This window comes from Nicotiana tabacum, chromosome 18 (assembly GCF_000715075.1).
Source record: "Nicotiana tabacum cultivar K326 chromosome 18, ASM71507v2, whole genome shotgun sequence".
Lineage (NCBI taxonomy): Eukaryota > Viridiplantae > Streptophyta > Magnoliopsida > Solanales > Solanaceae > Nicotiana > Nicotiana tabacum.
The window spans coordinates 67,860,641-67,884,475 of record NC_134097.1 but is presented as its reverse complement, the minus strand read 5'-3'; the positions used below and the strand labels follow the sequence as shown (position 1 = coordinate 67,884,475).

The 23,835-nt window shown below is 40.0% G+C and overlaps 1 non-coding gene across 1 annotated transcript; it reads left to right on the top strand.

Annotated features, from left to right (window-relative positions):
- Positions 1–1,132: 1,132 nt before the first annotated feature.
- LOC142173138 (small nucleolar RNA R71) lies at positions 1,133–1,237 on the top strand. The gene has a single exon (XR_012702571.1). It is a non-coding gene; the product is annotated as a small nucleolar RNA R71 (small nucleolar RNA).
- Positions 1,238–23,835: the final 22,598 nt, after the last annotated feature.

The window sequence follows — 23,835 nt, the reverse complement described above, 5'->3', positions numbered from 1 at the left end:
AACTTGCCTTGAATTCTGGAACTGCACTCCTCAGGGATGCCACAGTCTCGAACTCGGTTAGCCTCCTTTTATTTGCCACAATGTCCTTGATGTACTTTGCATATTTGGGTACTTCTTGTAAGATGTCAACCAATAGAATATTAATTTGCACCTGCTTCAAGATATCAAGAAACTTTTTATATGTGGTATTATCTCTTACTTTCTGCAATCTTTGAGGGAATGGAGGTGGTGGCCTTGCAACCAATTGTGGGGGTTGCTCAGCCACCGCCTCTCCAGCTGGCTTCTCTGGCTTCCTTAGTTTTTTCTGTTGTTGATTCTATAGTGGTTGGCCTCTCATTATAAGTCACCTGTTTCCTCTTTTTAGACTGAACTTCTTCTAGTTGTCTCCCATTCCTCAACGACACGACATTAAGGGCCGCCCTGGGATTTTCTTCAGTGTCACTTGGAAGAGCTCTAGCTGGTCTAGTGTTTTGAGCACTAGCAAGCTGTCCCATTTGACGCTCCAAATTTCTCACTGTTGTGGCGAGGGCTTGCTGTTCAGCCATCATTTTTTAAACATGTTTTCAAGGTGACTTGTAGGACTTGCTTGTTGTTCAACCTGAGGTGGTCTATATTGCTGTTAAGGTGCTTGAGGCCTGTATTGATTCTGAGTGCCCTGGTTTCCACCCCAAGAGAGGTTTGGGTGGTTTCTCCAGTTGGGATTGTAAGTGTTCCCATATTGGTTTGTTTGGCCCCTATTTGAATTACCCACAAAGTAGACAGACTTTGGGTTTGCGGGGCACATGTCACTCATGTTCCCCTCTCCACATATTTCACAAAAATCTTGAACCTGTTGTACCTGTTGCTTGTTGACTCTCAAGTTCATCTGGTTGACTTGATTGGTCAGTGTAGAAATCTGCGCTGATAATGCTGAGATGACATCTAACTCAAGAACCCCTGCAGACTTTTGCACTGTGTGTCTGCCCATCTCTCCTTGCCAATCCGGATTGCTCTTGGAAAATTTGTTCAATAATGCATATATCTCGTCAAAGCTTTTCTCCAACACTTGACCCCCAGCTGCAGCATCTACCACAATCTTTGTTTTAGAATGTAGCCCTTCTATGAAAGTGTGAGCTAATACTTCATTCGTCTGATTGTGATGAGGACAGTCTCTGAGTAGCCTCTTGAACCTTTCCCAAGCTGAGTATAGAGATTCCCCCGCTTTCTGTTTGAAGGCAACTATCTCACTTCTGATCTTTGCAGTTTTGCCCAAAGGGAAAAACCTTGCCAAAAATTTTCTCGCCAAGTCATTCCTTGTTGTAATTGAATTAGCTGGTTCTGCCTTTAGTCACCGCTTAGCCTCGCCCAACAGAGAGAATGGAAAAAGTGTGAGCCTCACATAATTTTGCGTGACCCCGTTAGTGATGTAAGTATCACTAATCTCCAAGAAGTTCAGAATATACTGCTGTGGATCCTCGTGTGGAAGACCCATAAATTGTCCGTTTGCATGAAGCAACTGGATCATGCTCTTTTTTAGCTCAAAGTTCCTAGTGATCTTGGGCTTCACTATATTGGAGGTGACATTAGTAATGCTGGCCATCGCCACCTCCTGAACATCCATGGGTTGCTCCACTGCCATGTCCACAGGAAATTAAACAAGTGCCTGAAATTATTCGTGTCTCTTGCTTCCCTCAACCTCATGTGAAATGTTCTCTCAGGTTCAGGATCAAAGCCTTGAAGTCGGTCTTGGCTTCTGACCCTACGCATTCAATCAAAGTTCCTGAGATCTGAGCAATAATCAAGTAACGTTAGCCTCGATGAAATAAACAATTAAAGCAAAAACTAGCAAGTAGCTAATATTCAAGTCCCCGACAACGACGCCAAAAACTTGTTGCTCCCAAACACACACGCAAGTATACGTGGTCAACAAGTAATATAATGAAAAGTTGAGTGTCGCACCCACAGAGACTTGTATAAACTACTTACTAAATTGCTAAATTTTTTATTCAATCCAGCTTAAAATTAAAGTCGAATAATATGATTATATTATACTACAATTCTAACTAATAACTAAATTATCAAGTAACAAGTTGATTGTTGTGTATTCAGTAGAGAGAAATATTCCAGGGTTGTGATCGATTCACCATTCGTATTGTGTTCTTAATAACTCTCCCTTTCGTATAATTCACTCATGGTTGCTAATTAATCGATAAATGCTCTCATCGCCTTCTCCCGAAGTACTACTCATCTATTCTTAATAGATTAATGCCTATATTCCTATGAAATCAATCTATTAAAAACGCATTAAGATCATGATATTTAATTAAGTATGGTGACTAGGTATATTCCTATCCTAACCACAAATCCGCTCCCCCTAAGGGTTAAGATCATGCTCTCTTCAGTTCTTCTCTAATCTAAATACGGCTTTCCCAAGCATAGCATAGATAGTAAATAGAACCTAACTGCTGGCCAGACAATTAAGCAATTAAACACAGAATTGAAGAAACAACCATATATTGGTGAATTATAATCAAGGTCAAGTCAGCGTTAAACAACAATATTCATGGCTAAATCACAACTCTAGAACAGTGGGTGTTTAGCCACTCATGATGAAATCAAACAATTGCATAAGTTTTGAATAATTGAAAATACTAGAAAAGATGAAGAAATCTGAGATGTTCTTGCTGTATTTTTACTCCAAAGTGCGTCTCCCTACACTAAGCTCCATCCAAAATCCTCAAAATAACGTTTTTATATGTATTTATACCAAGTAGGGTCGGGCCCAGATGAAAACACCTTCTCATGCGTGAAATAGGACTTTGGCTCTGTGAAATTTGTACAGCCGCGCCGCACCATGCGCCGCACCCTGCCGAGCGCTAATGGAAATTATCAGCAGCCTCAACTTTTCGCATCAGGCAGCATTTTACACTGCTGCGCTGCGCCTTGCGGCGTCCCATGCAGCGCGACAGTGTAATTTTCTCAGAGTGAACTTATTTCGTCCTCTTTTAACATACCGACTTGATACACGACCTCCGAACACGATCCCGACTTAATGTCTTGAGCTTTTACTCAGACTTCAAATCTTCAAATCACTTGAATTCATTCCATAATGCCTACATAGATCGGAATCACTCCTACTAGGCATAAAACACATATTTAGTGCAAAACACTAGCGATTAAAGCTCAAACTCAATTAAAATGCAGTAAATTAGAGTGTAATAAGCGACTAAAATACACAATTATAGCCTATCATCAAATAATATACATACATATATATATGCCAATGCATACGACCCGATCCAACATTTTACTCAGACTTCAAAGCTCTAAATCACTTGAATTCATTCCATAATGCCTACATAGATCGGAATCACTCCTACAAGGCATAAAACACATATTTAGTGCAAAACACTAGCGATTAAAGCTCAAACTCAATTAAAGTGCAGTAAATTAGAGTGTAATAAGCGACTAAAATACACAATTATAGCCTATCATCAATACCTCATATATATATATATATATATATATATATATATATATATATATATATATATATATATATATATATATATATATATATATATATATATATATATATATATATATATATATATATATATATATATATATATACATACGACCCTATCCAACATAATGGTAAACTGTGCACTGTCGAGGGTCGAACGACGCGAACCATAGATGTATCTATTAACCTGCCGAGGCGATATGCCCTCTCCCATGAGAGTAGTAGAAGGAAATACCCCGCTCACAAATCATACATGTGACGCAATCAAAATAAATTTAAGGAATTACCCCGCTCGCGAATCATACATGCAACGTGGTCGAATATAGGTTTAAAGAATCACCTCGCTCTCAGATCATACGTGCGACACAGTTACACATAGATTTCTTAAGTTATTAAGGTATTCCTCGATTCTCTTTAAATTACAAATTTCAAATGAAAGCTTTTTAAGTTCTCAACCTTTCCTCAATTTCAACTCCTTTCAAACATTTAATAAGTAAACTCAATCTCGCTTTTTCTCAAGACAAGCAACAAACATAATTTAACAACAATATCAACAAGGTATGATGTAAGCCTAAAACTACCCAGACATAGGCATAGCTAGTAGCTATGTACGGAAACTCATCACCTTGTGCGTACGTAGCCCCCACAAATAGAAGCACATAATCATTTATTTCACCTATGGGGTTAATTCTCTCATACAAGGTTAGAAAGGAGACTTACCTCGCTCTAAAGTTCCATAACCGGCTCCTAAGCCCTTCTAATGACTCAAACTAACGCCCAACGCTCCAAAACTAGTCAATAATGATGCAAACTCATTAATATATACTCAAATACTCATAAAAAATCCTATTACAACAAATTCCAACTTCGCTTGAAAAGTCAAGAAAATCACTCTCGGGCACACGTGCCCGGATTCCGAAAATTTTCGAAGATAACTTTACCCATAACATCACGAACTCAAATATATAATTTATTCTCAATTCCACATCCAAAATTTATGGTCAAAATCAAAATATACAAGATTCTAGGTCTTTCCACCAAAACCCCAATTTCTACTAGTTTCCATGTTCACATCTACGTAGACTTATGTATTTAATTCAAAATTATGAAGAAAGAACTTACCCCATTATGATTGATGAAGATGGCACTCCAATGTGCTCCAAAATCGGCTCCCATGGGCGAAAATGAAATGAAATAGAGACAACCCTCATTTTTAAAGAAGACACTGCCAGCCTCGACATTCACAACTGTGGTCACTTGACCGCTTCTGCGGTTCCGTAGGTGCGGCCCAACTACTGCTTCTGTGCCTTCCTCTCCGCAGGTGCGGTCTCACTTCTGCGGCGAGATCACTGCAGCTGCAGTCTCAGCACTTCCCCACCAAACTGCATCTGCGTTCCTTTGGCCGCTTCTGCGGCTCCGCACCTACAACCAAAACCTTGCAGGTGGGGTTACACCAGATGACAGCAGGCTTAGAAATCTTCATAAGGGCGAATTTAATCCGTTAACCACCCGGAATCCACCCGAGGCCGCTGAGACCCCGTCCAATCACACCGACCAGTTCCAAAACATAATGCGGACTTGCTCGAGGCTTCAATTCACATCAAACAATGCTAAAATCATGAATCACACTCCAATTCAAGCTTGATGAACTTTAGAAATTCAAACTTCCACATTCGATGCCAAAACCGATCAAAATAACGTCCGATTGACCTCAAATTTTGCATACAAGTCACATTTGACATTACATACCTAGTCCAACTTCCGGAATCGTAATCCGACCCCGATATCAAAAAATTCACTTCCGGTCAAATTTCTCAAAAACTTTCAAATTTCTAACTTTCGCCAAACGACTCCAAAATGACCTACGACCCTCCAAATGTACTTCCGAATGCGCTCCCAATGAAGTAATCACCATATGGAGCTATTTTTAGATCAAAACTCCAAACGGACATCAATAACATTGAAATGCACTTCAACCAAATTTATGAAATTCTTCCAAAATGCTAATTTCCACAATAGGCGCCGAAACACTTCCGGGTTATCCAAAACCCGACCCGAACATACGCCAAAGTCCGAAATCATCATATGAACCTGTCGGAACCTTCAAATCCTGATTCCAAGGCCGTTTACTCTAAAATCCAATCTTAGTCAATTCTTCCAACTTAAAGCTTTCGAAATGGGAATTTTCTTTCCAATTCAGCTCCGAACCTCCCAAAATTCAATCCCGACCACATGTACAAGTCATAATAACTGAAGTGAAGCTGTTTGTGGCCTCAAACTGCCGAATGACGCGCTGAGCTCAAAATGATCGGATGGGTCGTTACATTCTCTCCGACTTAAACATAGGTTCATCCTCGAACGTGCTAAGAACTGCATCGGAGTTGTCTGAAATATCACTATTTAACACCTCGTGCACCTACGCGTGCTACCACAACTCAGTTGAGCACACTGGCTCGAGTAAATCTGAAGATTCCCTTTTTGTTTAGTCAAACTAGCCTTAGAGCCAAATTCCAACATCCGAAATATTCTGCCAGACCTATTTCCAACATACGAACACCGTATTAATCACCACACAATGTACCAAAACATGACTGCATACCTTTGCGAAATTCACACCATGCACCGCGTAATCACATGACCACAATAACATTATCTGATAATAATCACCAACATTCCATGGATCTGATGCTCCCAACACACCCCATGAGTCACATAAATCCTATTCCAACTCTTGCAGCACCGCCACGATGGAAGAGATGTGTAGAAATTCATAACCGACTACCAAATCAATAATTCATTGAGTCTCTCCTCCTGACCAGAACCCTTGTCTCATTATGAATCAAATAACTTTACTTGCTCTTTAATTCACTTTATATAAATCTGACCGCATTGATCCCAGGTCCAATAATCTCGTCTCACCCAGTATAAGCTGCTTAGGCAATAAGCCACTTTAGACACGACCAAAAATCTCATATGATGCCACAATGTGCCATCAAGCTGCCAACTCGAATGTGATGCATAAGGAAAATGAACTCTGGAAAGGACTCCTCAACCCACGCAACTAACGAGACAACCGAAAAGGTGTTATGAACCTTCCTAAGAAAATGGAAAACAAAACACACAAAAGTGGCTATAGGGGACTATACTTAACACCATACTATTGTGGCGTGCTTCCCGATCCATACAATATATCCTTGGTGGCATGCCACCCGATTCACATATAATAATCTATAAGGAATTACTTACCGATATAAAATACTCATACGTGCAAAATACTCAAATATCGGCCACAAGCACGCCAAGTGCATAATACTATCTCCAGGGAGAGAAGATAGCGCCATACACCACAAAACTCAAGCATACTAAGGTGTGATATATGATCTGAATCTCGAGAGCCATCCTGCTCACAAAACACCATCGCTACGCGGAACCTTACTACATATGAAATCATTAAGCCGTTTCACAAATCACTCAGCACAATATAGTATTACATGAAATAGCCAGCGGCAATATAACATCCAACATCCGAATACTCCTCCACAAGGAGCGCTATGTTGAAATTAACACATCCGGCCCGATATAGAGCCTACATTCATATCTCGATCCATCCACAAACCTTAAGCTGATTCTGACCGTACCGCACTGGTCTAATAACCTTTCAAGGATCCAAGGTAACCCTTTTTCCCATGACGCACAAGAATAGCCGCCAAATCAAGAACAACAACCTTAGTTCACAACCAAATGAACCGAGCACCCTTTAGGCATAAATTCTCACATCAAAAATAGTACCATAACCTCCATACTTGGTTTCCATCTTTAATCATTTAGGTGACTACTTGTCACGCTTATACCATCTTTTCATGGACACACTCCCCTGACCTTTTGCACAAACAACAAGTCTGCACATCCATACTACCGGCCACACCAACGCTGTAAAGAAATTCAAGAATCCGCAATCAGTATGCAAATCCTCTTCACACCAGACACCGATCTCAGGTGATGCCAAAAACAATGCCAGCTGACTCTAACCATCTGAGTCCTTTCTCGCTCATCCGAGCTCGATATTCTTATTAACACCGAACCACAACCTTGATCCTTAACTTCCAAGTCCCATGCTACTTATTACACTTAGTCATGCCTATGCACAAGAGTGCATAAATTTCATCATAACTCCGGAACCACTAATAGGGTAAACACTTCATCATATAGAAACCTTTTACTTAGCTCATTCCAAGAGAATCATTGCAGCACGTGACTGAATTCCCACAACTGCAACAAATGTAATCCTCTAGTAGTGGTCTAAACCACCAAGACTCTCCTGGGATCCATCTACACCTAACAAGCCATAATACTTAAGTGCCTCCAAATAAAAAATCAATTTTGGCGACAGTCAAGCCTCGCACGTACCACCACATATCACATGCATAATTCAACGCGCTGAAGGAACTGATCATTGCCACCATCATTCCTATTCAACCATTTCTAGATGATTCGACTTCTTCTAATTTACTCTAGGCTTGCATCAGGAACAATAAAGCTCCATTCAAAACACAACGAACCCAAATCCGCACTCATCCTGGGTGACATTATTTCGCAAGACCACGTTGTCTTGAAACCCACGAACCATCTCATCCCCTCCTTGTGTGCATATCCACGTTTTCAACTGGTACACCCATTCTGTTGATTTATTTATGCCTCCAAAGTCATTTCCCTCCATTCCTCCAAATGCTACACTGCAAGCCAAATATAATACAAAACACTCCAAGCCCCTTCTTTATGATTCGCTACAAAAGCTCGATACTCAACCATGCTATGGACTCAAAATTCCCAGGCACCACACTTGAACTTTTGAATCCACTAGGACCGTTGTTGAGAGTCACCCACTCTAACTTTGTCCCTAATATAATCAAACTCCAAGGCTCTTTTAGCATATGAACACCCTCTCAAAAAGCACTTGGCTGAATCCCTTCCCTTGTAAATCACCTCTATACGAAGCATAAATCCTGAATCTTCCCAAAGCCTGAATATGAATTAATAAGGCCAATTGTAGCACACATTCCTCAAATGTTTTGCTCTCATCGCCATTGATGTTCTCTTTCCTTAGTCGTAATAACCCATCAATATGCAGATCATCAGAAACCTCACAAGTAGATAACCACACAATCCAATCGTGGGAAGTAGGACTCTCCCACTTAGCTTGAAGTTACCATTGCATAAATCTGGGACCTACCAAGATTCTTCCTTCATCGTTGCACTAGGTACAATTGCTACAAAATTAGTAACCATCCTGAGCCTGTGCTCATTCACTAGCCGTACGAGTCCGTTCACTTCTTATGGACGTCAACTAAAAGTGCGACAATATCTTCCAATTCAAGATCATGTTGTATCCTTCTTTGTATCAAGCAAATCCCTCCTGTTGCATCAAATCTCCTGCCGTATAATAGCCAACATGTCGAATTAAGTCCGTAGATCTAGTCGCTGTCCACTATGAATCCCAAATCACTCTAACATGTTCTCAAGGCGTGTATTCCTCCTACCACAGAACCCATATACTACTCTGCCACTCTCTCACTTTGGTCAAACTCACTGCATTAAGAAACTACTCGACTCCTGTGTCTCACACTTGGCCTTTTAGAAGTTTAACCACAGCATGACACTTCCCACATGTCCTTTCTCATCCCTCGCTACCCAGCTGCTGCCTTTAATCAAAATCTATCTCTGTAGCACTCGAACTAATAGATCGCTACTAACTTTAGCCCTTTCCGAGAATCATCTTTCTCGAGCCATCAACACTAGGAACGCCGATCCAATCCTGAACCACCACACACCGCGATCTTAGATAGTCGCTTCTCTGGCACTATTTCACGCTACCCTGCCCAAAGGTGAATTGAAGAAGACCATAACACCGACGAACTTAACATATTCAACAAGGATAATAACGCCACATCACGGATGAAAATTCCACTACGCTCGAAAGTACCAGATCTCGTTACTCTATGAACCCAAACCTGAACACTTATAGTCCGATTGCCTTCCCTCTGCCGGGAATAAAATACCGAATCTCTGAATCATGCACTGAGTAAATCTCCTTTCAAGTCATTCAATGCCCGATACATAGGCATGCAACTTATTATCACATCAATACTGTGCGATAGAAACCCATGAGCACCTTAGCAACCTGTGCATAGCCTCAAAATTCCAGAAGTATAGCTACTAAGTTGAAATGATGGAATATCCTTCCGCAAGGCGATGACAATAGCCCAATCATCTGTGGTACCATTAAAATTTCCTGAATTCGATCGATAGCAAACACTTCACGTTGCATAAGATTGAGTAGGAAAGAAACAAAGGCATAAGTCTCAAAGGAATCAAATTGCACGATGTGGAATCAAGAATGAAAGTACTCCTAACAGCCTTGCAGCCTCTCGAAGATAAGTACAGATGTCTCCGTACCAATCCGCAAGACTCTACTAAACTTGCTCATGACTCGTGAGACCTAAGTGAACCTAGTGCTTTGATACCATGTTGTCACGACCCAAACTCCGTTAAAGGTCGTGATGGCGTCGGACACCATTGTCAGGCTAACCAACACTAAATAGTCAATTAAATTTTCTTTTTATATTTTTGAAATCATAAAGTTTTCTTTAATCCACTAGTAACAGATGAACTTTATAAAATAAATAATAATGCTTTCCGATTTCAACACTAGAAATTTCATAATCACCCCAGACCCTAGTGTCACAAGTGCATGAGCAATCACTAGAAAATAAGGTAAAGTACAATAACTGTCCGAAATACAAATTTGGGCAGAAAGAAAATACAATACTACGAAGGAGACTATGTTGGCTTCGGATCGTCTCAAAAAATGCAACTCACCTAAGTCTCGGTATCAACCATGCCGCTGTTCATACTAGGCCACTAAATATGCATGTGCCAGTGCAACAAAAATGCATAGCAAGTGTAGTATAAGTATGAAAATAACGTGCACCCAGTAGGTATCCAGTCTAATCTCGAAAAAGTAATGATGATAGGTCGACTTCGACACTTACTAGTGGTCCAATAATATCATGTATAGTAAGAAAGTGAACAAATATGAAATAGAGTAGATATATGAAATAAAGATGTATAAAATACATGGTACAATTTCCCTCTTTACAATTTTACTCAAGCTCTCAACGAGCAAGTTCCCTCAGTAACCGGAGAATATATACATAGATATAGTGGATATCATCAAGAGGTTGTCATAATTCAAATCAGGAAAAAACCTAGCCAAATGTTACACAGGATTCCATGAGGAATAATATATACAAATATAGGAAATGCCGAGGTGTATGGACCGATCCAACATAAAAGTAACTACCGAGGGTCGAACGACGCGAACCATAGATGCATCTATTAACCTGCCGAGGCGATCGGCCCGCTCCCATGGGAGTAGTAGAAGGAAATACCCCGCTCGCGAATCATACGTGCGACGCGGTCAAATATAAATTTAAGGAGTTACCCCGCTCACAAATCATACATGCGACGCTGTCGAATATAGGTTTCAAGAATTACCCCGCTCGCGGATCACACGTGCAATGCGGTTACACATAGATTTCTTAAGTTATTAAGGTATTCCTCGATTCTCTTTAAATTACAAATTTCAAATGAAAGCTTTTTAAGTTCCCAACCTTTCCTCAATTTTAACTTCTTTCATACATTTAATAAGTTAACTCAATCTCGCTTCTTCTCAAGACATGCAATAAACATAATTTAAAAACAATATCAACAAGGTATGATGTAAGCCTAAAACTACTCGGACATAGGCATAGCTAGTAGCTATGTACGGAAACTCATCACCTTGTGGGTACGTAGCCCCCACAAATAGAAGCACATAATCATTTATTTCACCTATGGGGTTAATTCCCTCATACAAGGTTAGAAAGGAGACTTACCTCGCTCTGAAGTTCCATAACTGGCTGCCAAGCCCTTCCAATGACTCAAACTAATGCCCAATGCTCCAAAACTAGTCAATAATGATGCAAACTCATTAATATATACTCAAATACTCATTAAAATCCTATTACAGCAAATTCCAACTTCGCTTGAAAAGTTGAGAAAATCACTCTCGGGAACACGTGCCCGGATTCCAAAAATTTTCGAAGATAACTTTGCCCATAACATCACGAACTCAAATATATAATTTATTCTCAATTCCATGTCCAAAATTCTTGGTCAAAATCCAAATATACAAGATTCTAGGTCTTTTCACCAAAACCCCAATTTCTACTAGTTTCAAAGTTCAAATCTACGTAAACTAATGTATTTAACTTAAAATTGTGAAGAAAGCACTTAACCCATTATTATTGATGAAGATGGCACTCCAATGTGCTCCAAAATCGGCTCCCATGGGTGAAAATGAAATGAAATAGAGCCAAACCCTCATTATTAAAGAAGACATTGCCAGCCCCAGCATTTGCACCTGTGGTCACTTGACCGCTTCTGCAGTTCCGCAGGTGCGGCCCAACTACCACTTCTGTGCCTTGCTATCCGTAGGTGCGGCCTTTCTTTTGTGGTGAGATGACCTCAAATTTTGCACACAAGTCACATTTGACATTACGGACCTACTCCAACTTCCGAAATTGGAATTCGACCCTGATATCAAAAAGTCCACTTGCAGTCAAACTTATCAAAAACCTTCAAATTTCTAACTTTAGTTAAACAACTCAAAAATGATCTACCCTACTCCAAATCCACTTTCGGACGCTTGGAATTCAAAACAGACATCGATAACATTGAAATGCACTTCAACCCAAATTTATGAAAATTTTCCAAAATGCTAACTTCCACAATAGGCGCCGAAATGCTCCCAGGTCATCCAAAACCCAATCCGTACATACGCCCAAGTCTAAAATCATCATACGAACCTGCTAAAACCTTCAAATCCCAATTTTGAGGCTGTTTACTCTAAAATATAATCTTAGTCAATTCTCCAACTTAAAGCTTTCGAAATTAGAATTTTCTTTCCAATTCAACTTCGAACTTCCCAAAATTCAATCCCGATCAAGCGTACAAGTCATAATACCTGAAGTGAAGCTGCTTGTGGACTCAAACTATCGAACGGCGTGCTAGAGCTCAAAATGAGCGGGTTGGGTCGTTACAACTTATTCATGCTCAGGTTAGTGCTTAGGCTATGATATGCCTTGTGTTGATTGCTAAGCTTCATGCTATGTTGTCTCGCCTATCTGTACCCCCTTTTGTGACGTATTTGTACCATATTTGAGGTTAAATAGAGGTTAATCTCATGATTGAACTTGATAATTAGTATTTTCGTGATGTATTTGCCGGATTGAGCTATGATAGCACAGTTTGCACATTCATACACCTTAGCACATCATTTATGTCTAGGTGTATAAAACTTGATGTTCATTGATCATATACATGTCTTCTTGTATATCTACTTTCTATGTGATATGGATTTGGACTGGCGCCTATGACCACGCAGGGCGGATTGTGATTGTGTTTTTCTTGCAACACGTGATTTGTCCATGCGGATCTAGATATAGATATTATTAGCACGTGAGTTATTTGTGCGGTTGATATTATTAGCACGTGAGTTGTCTGTGCAACACATGAATATAGATCCTTCCCCCGAGAGTCACTCTCTCATGTTCCTTCGTGATGGTGTACACGTAATTTGAGGAAAACTGATAAGTGGTTTGGTTCAGTTATTGAGATTTTGAGGAAAAGCTAGCCAGTGATTAATTTGGTTATTGCATTTCATCTTTACTTGCAACTTCCTTAGTTGTTTACCTGATTTAATTGCATATCTTCTTTGTATGATGGATTGTTGACTGAGCAAAGTTCGTTATCTAATTACATGCACCAAGGTGGTTCTTTCTATGATTCATGACTTGATCATATTATTATTCTGTACTTGTTGAATTTATGAACTACATATGTGAATAACGAATATCATTTATAATTCTTGCTTCTATTACCTTGGCGATGTTAGTTATGCTACTTACTGCGTACGTGAGTTCGTTTGTACTCATACTAAGCTCTGCACTTAATATTGTAGATTCAGGTGTTGGTTCGAGTAAGCAGTAGCTGCGGCTTATTGCTGAGTTATCATTTGAGAGACGACGTAGAGCTGCATATCGATTGCAGTCCTAGTATCTCTTTTCATTTTGTATTATTGTCTTTATTTTGGACAATATTGTTATTTAGATTTTCAGACTTGTATTTCTATTTTAGAGCTCATGACTCTATATTTACTAGTTCTAGGATATTTGTTATGCATCTGTTGTTTATGCTAATTGGTCTTAGACTTGTACTATTTTTGTTAATTCAGTATTTGTATTTTGCTTTTGTTATGCTTGTCTTGCCTAGCAAGTGAGTTAAGCGCCATCATAGCCAGTGGTGGTTTTGGGTCGTGACAGGTTGGTATCAGAGCCTAGGTTCACAGGGTTTACGAGTTATGAGCGAGTTTAGTAGAGTCTTGCATGGTACATAAATGTTTGTACTTATCTTCGAATGGCTACCGAACTGTTAGGAAACTTTACTTTCTTGCATTCTTGCCGTGTGGATTTATTAAATACTGAAGTCTAAACCTTTACTTCTCTATTCTCTCACAGATGGTGATGACACGTTCACCCGGATTAGCTGGGCAGCCAGCAACACCACCATTCAGGACCGTGATAGGCTAGGGCCAAGGTGGGGCTCACACTACTATTGAGTCGATTGGACCAGCTCAGAGACCGGTGGTACCTCTTATTAGACATGGTTTTAGGAGGCCTTGGCTCAGATCTTGAGCGTGTGCATGAGCTTGACTCAGGCGAGCACGCTACCAATTGCACCAGCTACCTCACAAGTTGGGGAGAAGCCCAAACTCTCATTGCCCCTACACTAGAGCAACTAGCTCAGGGTTATACAACTTTACGGGTGTTAACACTTTAGCCAGTTATTGTTGAGAGCAAAAGAGGTTGGAGAGATTTAAGAGCCTTGACCCTCCCGAGTTCAGTGGAGGGGGGTCACAAGTTGCCTAGGGTTTTCTGGATTAGTGTCATTGGATTCATCACACAACGATCAGTGTGGACACCAATGGAGTTGCCTTTACTAATTTGCACCTGACATGGGTAGCTTATAGGTTGTAGCAGACATATGATTCAGGAAGGCCAGCTTGCGCAACACCATTGTTATAGAATGAGTTCTTAGTTCTCTTCTTGGAGAAGTTTGTCGCACAGACTCGTAGAGAGGAGCTGCATAGTGAGTTTGAGCAGCTATGCTAGGAGGGTATGATTGTGACCGAATATGAAATGAGGTTCGCGGATTTGGCGCGTCTGTATAGTTGGTTCCCACCGAGAGGGAAAAGATCAGGAGGTTCATTAATGGCCTCAACTATGGTCTACATTACAGTTTGGTTAAGAGATCAAGACAGATGCTAGGTTTGATCAGGTGGTTGAGATCGTTAGACTTCTAGAGCAGGTTCGCAAGCTCGAGCATGAAGCTAAGTGGCCTCGTGGTTCAGGTGGTTTTAGTAGTACCTTATCTAGAGGCCAACCACATTACAACATAGGTCATCCTTTTAGGCCAACTCAAGAAGCTCGTCATATTCCTCATGGTTCATTAGTTAGCCATAGTTCATACAGTGCTCGCCCAATTTAGTCATTATTTAGTGCGCTTCCATCATAGAGTTTTTACCATACTCCATTTGCTCATGGTTCCACAGGCAGTTATTCGAATTATCAAGTACATCAGCTTCGTCCTAGAAGGGGTTGTTTTGAGTATGGAGACTTGATTCATCTCAAGAGGGATTTCCCAGACTTTTGAGCAGTGTTCCATAGTAGAGCTTGCCGCCTATGTTTTCAGCACCAACAACTACACCACCCGCATAACCAGATATGGATGGGGCTTAGTCAGTTCGAGGTCGCACTAGAGGTTGGTCAGGCGGTCCTCATGTATTGTTTTAGTGTTCCACAAGGATGCTTCAATATTGTTTGAACTTGGTTCCATTTACTCTTATGTGTCATCCTATTTTTCTCGTTATTTTGATATGCCTCATGATTCTTTAGATATGTCTGTTAATGAATCTACTTCGGTGGGTGATTCTATTATGGTGGATCGTGTATATAGGTAATTTGTGGTTACCATTGGGGTTTATGAGACCAGAGTCTATCTTGTACTTCATACTAAGCTTGATTTTGAGGTAATTTTTGGGATGGATTGGCTATCTCCATAGCATGCTATTCTTGACTGTCATGCTAAGATCGTGACATTGGAGATTCTGAGATTATGTAGATTGGAGTGGAGGGGTTCACTTAGTCAAGCTCCCAATAGAGTGGTTTTATATTTTAAGGCTCAACGGATGGTCAAGAAGGGGTGTTCGACTTATTTGACCATTGTGAGGGATGTTAGTGCTAATACTCCTACTGTTGAGTTATTTCTAGTAGTGAGGGAGTTCCCAGATGTGTTTCCTGTAGACCTGCTGGGCATGCTACCTGATAGAGATATTGATTTCATGCCGGGCACTATCATCCCATATATATTCACCATTTGCATGGCACCAATAGAGTTGAAGGAACATTTACAGGAGTTGCTTGACAAGAGTTTCATCAGGCCTAGTGTGTCACCTTGGGGTGAATTGATACTATATGTGAAGAAGAAAGATGGCTCTGTGAGGATGTGCATTGACTACGTAGTTGAACAAGGTTACTATTAAGAACAGGTACCCACTACTGCTTATTAATGATTTCTTTGATTAGCTTCAGAGTGCTAAGGTATTCTCAAAGATTGATTTGAGAATGGGGTACCATCAGTTGATGATCTGGGATTTAGATATCCCGAAGACAACTTTCAAGATCAGTTATAGTCACTATGAGTTTTTGGTGATGAATTTTGGGTCGGCCAATGCCCCAGCAACTTTGAGGGAGAAGAAGCTATATGATAACTTCTCAAAGTGCATATTTGGTTAGACTTGGTGGAATTCTTGGGCTCCAAAGAAGGTTGAGGCAGTTTAGAGTTGGCCCAGACCGTCTACTGCTATGGAGATCTAGAGTTTCCTTGGGTTAGTTGGGTATTATCGCCTTTTGTGGAGGGGTTTTCATCTATAGCAGCCCCATTGACTATATTGACGCAGAAGAGTGCCTCATTCAGGTGGTCTGATGAGTGTGAGGAGAGCTTTCAGAAGCGCAAGACTGGCTTAACTATAGCTCCAATTCTAGTTTTTCCTTCAGGATTGGGTTTTTATACAGTATATTGTGATGCTTCACGGATTGACATTGGATGTGTGTTGATGTAGTAGAGTAGGAAGGCTGAGAGCATGGGGAGTCTTGCTTATATTCCAGTCGAGGATAGGCCATTAGCATTAGATTTTCAGGCTTTGGCCAACCAGTTCTTAAGGTTGGATATTTTGGAGTCTAGTTGAGTTCTCGCTTAGGTTGTATCATAGTCATCCTTATTTGATCGCATCAAAGCAGATCAGTATGATGATTGCACTTGCTTATCCTAAGGGAAACGGTGTAGCACGGTGGCAAGGAGGTTACTATTGGAGATGATGGGGTATTGAAGCTGTAGGGTCGGATATGTGTTCCAAATGTGTATAGGTTGCAAGAGTTGATCCTTGAGGAGGCATATAGTTCGCGGTATTCCATTTATCCGGGGTCCGCGAAGATGTATCATGATTTGAGCCAGCACTATTGGTGTTAGAGGATGAAGAAGGATATTATGGAGTATTGTCATGACCCAAAACCAATACGTCGTGATGGCATCTATCATAAAACCAGGAAAACCGACTACTCAGACATTCACAACACTCTAAAGCTTTCAAAGATACGGAAGCAATTAATTTTAAGGAAAACCTATTTAAGAGACAAAATAAAAAATCATAACTCTACAAAATCTCTTCCAAAACTGGGGTGTTACAGAGTACATGAGCATCTACATAGGGATATAGTCTAATACGACGTCTAGAGAATAAAGCTGAAACATAAAATGAAGATAAGGGAGGAGAGTCAAGGTCTGCGAATGCCAAACAGCTACCGTGATGATCTACGAAAATACGAACTCTGCAACTTAGCAGCCACCGTGGCTGGAAGCACCTGGATCTGCACACGGGGTGCAGGGTGTAGCGTGAGTACAACCAACTTAATAAGTAACAAATCTAACGTTTGGACTGAAAGTAGTGATGAACTCAGCATGTAAAGTTCAATATCGAAATAACCGTACAGAAATGTGGATGTGCTTTCAAGTTCAATAGTCAAACTCAATTCAAGTAAGATAGATCAATTCTGAATAATATAAGGGATGTAACTTCTCTACATCTACATGTCAATGCACATGTTGTATGTGATTCACCACGCTGAGAGCCTAGTGTACTCATGCTCTAAGAATACTAATCACTCAATACTGTCTATGGCCAATCCAGCCCAGAGAAGATCTATCCTGGATATATATACATCAATTGACAGTCAGTCACTCAGTACTGGATAGGGTCAATCCATCCCCAGGTATAAATGATTCGGACAAGATCCATGTCCAGGGAAGATCCATCCTTCAATATAAATCAACTACACTTACTGGGGGGTGTAAAGACTTCAGAGGGGCTTCTTCTGCCCAAGCACTATAATAAGCTAGATCCAGGCATAAATCAATAATACATGTTGCGGCGTGCATCCCGATCCATAACTGTCACTCATAACCAGGCCCTCAGCCTCACTCAGTTATCAATATCTCTAGTCTCTATCTCTTGGGCTCACAATGTCATGAAACTAGCCCAAAAGGATGATATGATGTATCAATAAATAGCAACAAAGATTGAGATATGATATGCAATGAATAAATATGACTAAGTACGAAATTTCAATGTAATCATTAAGTCAACATCAAGAAACGACCACTATGAGTCCCAACATTACCTGCATATATCCTAAATATGATTTCTAACATGATTAGCATCTCAATTACCTTATTACATGATGAAATCACGGATATCAACAAGATAAATCAGCTACATGGAATCAACGAGGTTACAGTTCTCATGGTGCACGCCTGCACGACCATCACTTAGTTGTGTGTCAACTCAACACCAATCATATAACACATAATTCGGAGTTTTGAACCCTCGAGCCAAGTTTAGAAATGTTACTTACCTCAATCCGAGCAAAAATCTACCCCAACACACCTTTGCCTCATGAAACAGCCTACGAATGCCTCGAATCTAGCCACAAACAATGGGATATAATCAACACGGGCAAAATGAATCAATTACATAAGTAAATACTAAGTTATTAATCAAAAGTCAAAAGTCAACTCAAAAGTCGGGGCCCACGTCTCAAAACCCGATAAAAGTCACAAAACCCCGTAGCCCATTCAACCACGAGTCCATCCATACCAAAATTTTCAAAATCTGACACCAAATCGCCACCCAAATCCCCAAATCAAACTCTCCAAATTCCTAGCCTCAAAACCCCTAATTTCACCTAAAAACCATACAATCTAGGTGGGAAAATCAATGGGGAAACAAGATTTTTGAATAAAAATGAACACAAGTGACTTACCTAAGGAACCCCTAGAAACTCCTCTCAAAATTTGCCCAATCTCGAGCTTGAAATGTTTCAAATAAAGCAAAATCGCGAACTCTTAAATTTAAATGTTCTATCTAGCATTTCCGTTTCTGCAGACACTTAACCTCATTTACGGCATCGCAGAAGCCACAAAAATTTCACTTCTGTGGTGAACCACTTGAGCTGGGCCTCCAATTCTGCGATCCTTACCCTCGCATCTATGCAATCTCAAGTGCGAAATCCCCATTACACTTGCGCACACTTCGCTTCCGCACCCATCACACCGCACCTGCGACCATGCAGGTGTGGAAAACTCGTCGCACCTGCGACCACAGTCTTCCCCAATCTTGGCCGCATCTGCAGTCCTCAGATCGCACCTACAAGCTCGCACCTGTGATCAAAGCCCTACAAGTGCGTTTACACCAGCAGACTCCCTGCTTCAGCTATGCACCAAGTCCCATTTTCGATATGTTAACCATCCGAAATCATCTCGAGACCCCCGCGAACTCAACCAAACATACCAACAAGTCCTAAAACACGATATGAACTTAGTTGAACCTTCAAATCACATCGAACATCATCAAAAATACAAATCACACCCCAATTCAAGCCCAATTAAAACTAAGGAAATTCGAACTTCTATATACGATGCCGAAACCTATCAAATCACGTTCGATTAAGCTCAAATTTTGCATACAAGTCACAAATGATGCCACATACCTGTTCCTACTTTTGGAATCAAAATCCACCCCGATATCAAAAAGTCCATTCCTGGTTAAACTTTCTAAAAAATCCAATTTTTGCCATTTCAAGCCTAATTCAACTACAGACCTCCAAATCACACTTTGGACGCTCTCCCAAGTCCAAAATCACCCAACGGAGCTAACCGAACCATCAAAACTCCATTTTGGAGTCGTTTACACATAAGTCAACATCCACTCAATCATTTCAACTTAAGCTTTCAACCTTGAGACTAAGTGTCTCAATTGATTCTGAAATTCGTCCAGACTCGAACCGACTAACACGGCAAGTCACATAACAACTATAAAGCACATAATGAGAAATAAATGGGGGAACGATGCTACCACTATTGAAATGATCAGTCGGGTCGTTACAAGTATGTTGCTTGCCGTTTGAACTATCAACATGTGAAGTATGAGCATCAGAAACCCAGTGGTTTGCTTAGTGAAAGCGTATCATTATGTATTTTGTAGTTTCCAAGTCTGCACACTTCATTCTAGTCATGATTACATATTCTTCATAGCAGCTGGCTCAGATTTATATTTGAGAGATTGTTCGCCTTTATGATGTGTACATGTTTATTATCTCGAATCGAGGCACGCTATTTACATCGCATTGTTGGATTATAGTGCAACGTGAGTTGGGCACATAGGTTGAGCTAAGTATGACATTTTATCCCCAGACGGATGAGTAGTCTGAGCGCACTATTTAGATTTTGGAGGAACTGTTACGTGCTTGTGTCATTGATTTCAGAGGTTCATGGGACCACTTTCTTCCATTAGCAGAGTTTGGCTACAACAACAACTATTAGTCGAGTATCTAGATGGCTCCTTATGAGGCCTTAGGAGGCAATTTTGTTCTCTGATTGGTTAGTTTGAGGCTGGGGAGGCTATGTTTTTAGGCACTGATTGTGTCCGTGATACTTTAGAGGAGGTGAAGTTGATTCAGGAGCGGCTTCATACACCGCAGCCCAGGAAAAAGAATTATACTAACAAGAAGTTTCGTGATGTTGCACATATGGTAGGTGAGAAGATTCTACTCTAAGGATCTCCTATGAAGGGGTGATGTGGTTCGGGAAGAAGGGAAAGTTGAGCCCCAGATATATTGGTTCTTTTGAGGTGCTTGAGAAAGTTTGAGTGATGGCCTACAGACTTGCCTAATGTAATGACCCGGTTGGTCTTTTCATGAGTTACGTCCTCTTTTCCCCCATTTCTTCTTCCTTGCATGTTTTACAACTGTATTTCATCATACCGTGTTGGCTGTGTTGTGTTTGGAGTGGTCTTAGAGTTGAATGAGACACATAGTCTCTTATTTGGAAGCTTAAGTTGGAAAAGTCAACTGGATATTGACTTATGTTTAGAAGACCTCGGATGTGAATTATGATAGTTTGGATAGCTTCGTTAGGTGATTTTTGACTTAGGAGCATGTTCAGAATGTTATTTGGAGGTTCGTGGTAGATTTAGGCTGGAATTGGCGAAATTGGAAATTTGGCATTTTTCGATCGGTAGTAGAAATCTTGATATCGGGGTCAGAATGGAGTTCCAGAAATTGGAGTAGGTCCGTTGTGTCATTTTTGACATGTGTGCAAAACTTTAGGTCATTCGGATGAGGTTTAACAGGTTTTGGCATCATTTGAGAAATCGGAAAGTTTGGAAATCCTTAGGCTTGAATCCGAGGGTGATTGGATATTTTGATGTTTTTTCGAGTGTTCCGAAGGTTGGAATAAGTTTGAATGGTGATATGTAACTTGTTGGCATGTTTAGTTGAGGTCCCGAGTGTCACGACCCAAACCGATGGGCCGCGACGGGTGCTCGAGTCCTATCTGTCAAACACCCCTAAGTATGCGTCTAAGATATAAACCTGAATAACATCTGCTGAATTACGAGAATAATGTACATGAAGAAAATCTGCCCAAAAAGGCATACATACATATACGTGCAACATACATAGGGCGAGCCGACAAGGTTGCTATAGACAACTATACATCTCAAAACTGGAAGCCGGCAAGGCCACATACTATACAACTAGACATATTGTCCATAGACCTCTAATAGAAACATAACTGTACAAAGACGGGACTGAGCCACGTCATACCCATATACATATATGTATACAAACGTATCATACCAAAATGAAAAGCAACTCCAGATCAAGTGGCGCACACCAACTCTCGCTGATCAGGGATCCTAAGAATGGGGACCGTCAACTTGCCTACTTGCACCTGCGGGCATGAAATGCATGCTCCCTGAAATAGGGCATCACTACAAAAAATGTATTGAGTATGTAAGGCATGAAAATTAGTACGTAAAAGACATAGATGAAACATGGAATAAGGAAACACATCTTTAAATCTGAATAACTTTGTTGAAATATTTATTATGTCATGCACGTGCGTATAAATGACATGCCATGCATAGGTATGGGTGTACATAATATCATCAAGCCACTGAGTGCAACCCATCATATCGTCTCGGCAATTGTGGGTAACATCATCAACATATACCAGCTGATCAGGTGGTGGTGCATATATAACGCCATAACCTCTTCCCATATCCCATATACATATACATACATATATACACATATATAACGCCGTCTGAGTCATATTTCAACCACTATGAGCAACATCATCCTCATATACCAGCTGATCAGGTGATAGTGCATATATAACGCCGTAAACTTTTTCCCGTATACCATATAAATATAATATACATATATACGCGTATATAACACTATCTAGTCATGGGTTAATATACATGTATAAATGCATGAAATGCGTCAATAAAATTTTCTTGGAACGCCATAAAAATCAATATGCCTTTCGGATAAACATTATTAAATATGTATTTTTCTAAAACATATGAACAAAATGTAATAATAATAATAATAATTCACACGGGGAATCAAGAATATAGATACCCCTAATATTTCTATGAATAGAGTAATTTATGGAAACCGTGCGTTTGCTCGTTTCTTCTGTATAATTTGGACCATGCCAAAAGAAAGAAGGGAGAGCCTTAACATACCTGGAGTAGGAAAAACTCTATATAATATCTTGTTGGAGAACCTTCATTGAAATTTTGGACGAAACTGCTTCTGCTCTTTTGAACCTAATGAACGAAATAAGCTTCATCTAGTTGAAGAATTGAAATTGGACAAAATATTGCTAAAAATGGCTTCTGTCTTCTACGTTTTCTTTTTACAAATTAGTTTCTGAATTCCAATCTTAAGGAAGGAATCTTTCTTGCACTCTTTTGGAAGGGGGTAACGTTAATTTTTGGATATGCATTTTATTTTTAGAAACTTCATCTTGTAAAACGAATTTCACCAACGTTAGATAACAAGGAGATATGACTTAGAAGTCTTATTTTGATAAAGTTGCTTTATTTACTCCTTAGGTGTAGAAACCTATGTATAATTTATTATGAGTCATCTTGTAATTTGGTAGCCTTGTGCCACGTTTAGAGTGGGTGAAGATTTATAATCTTTGCCCACTTATTAGTTAACTGGGTAATGTCCAGTTACCCGGTAATTAACCAATTACCCGCATAATTTAAAAATTATCACAAATTATTTAAAATTCAATTTATTTTTAAAATACTTCATATATACTTTATATATTATACTACTGTGGTCATATGGTACCTTTCATACTACTAATTCATAATTATTAGGTATTATCGCTCGACCCGTATTTTATTCCAAATTGTCTACTTTTAACGAAACTTGTTTTCTTTAATCCGTGTACCCCATTATCATTCATGACAATTATTTATCACTTGTTATAATTAGCGTAAATACGTTAACCTCAAGATAATCTCACCCCCGAGTCTGCGTCAACTAACTGAAGAAAAAATTTAGCGTACGAAAACGCGAGATGTAACATCCTTCCCCCCCCCTAGAAACATTCGTCCTCGAATGTTTAACTCTTCGGGATCTATATAACCCTGGGCAAAGTCGCCTTTGTAACAATACTGCTACCAACTCATCCTGTAGAAACTTAATAGTTCAATGCCACATAGGAACACAATCATCAATAACGACAAT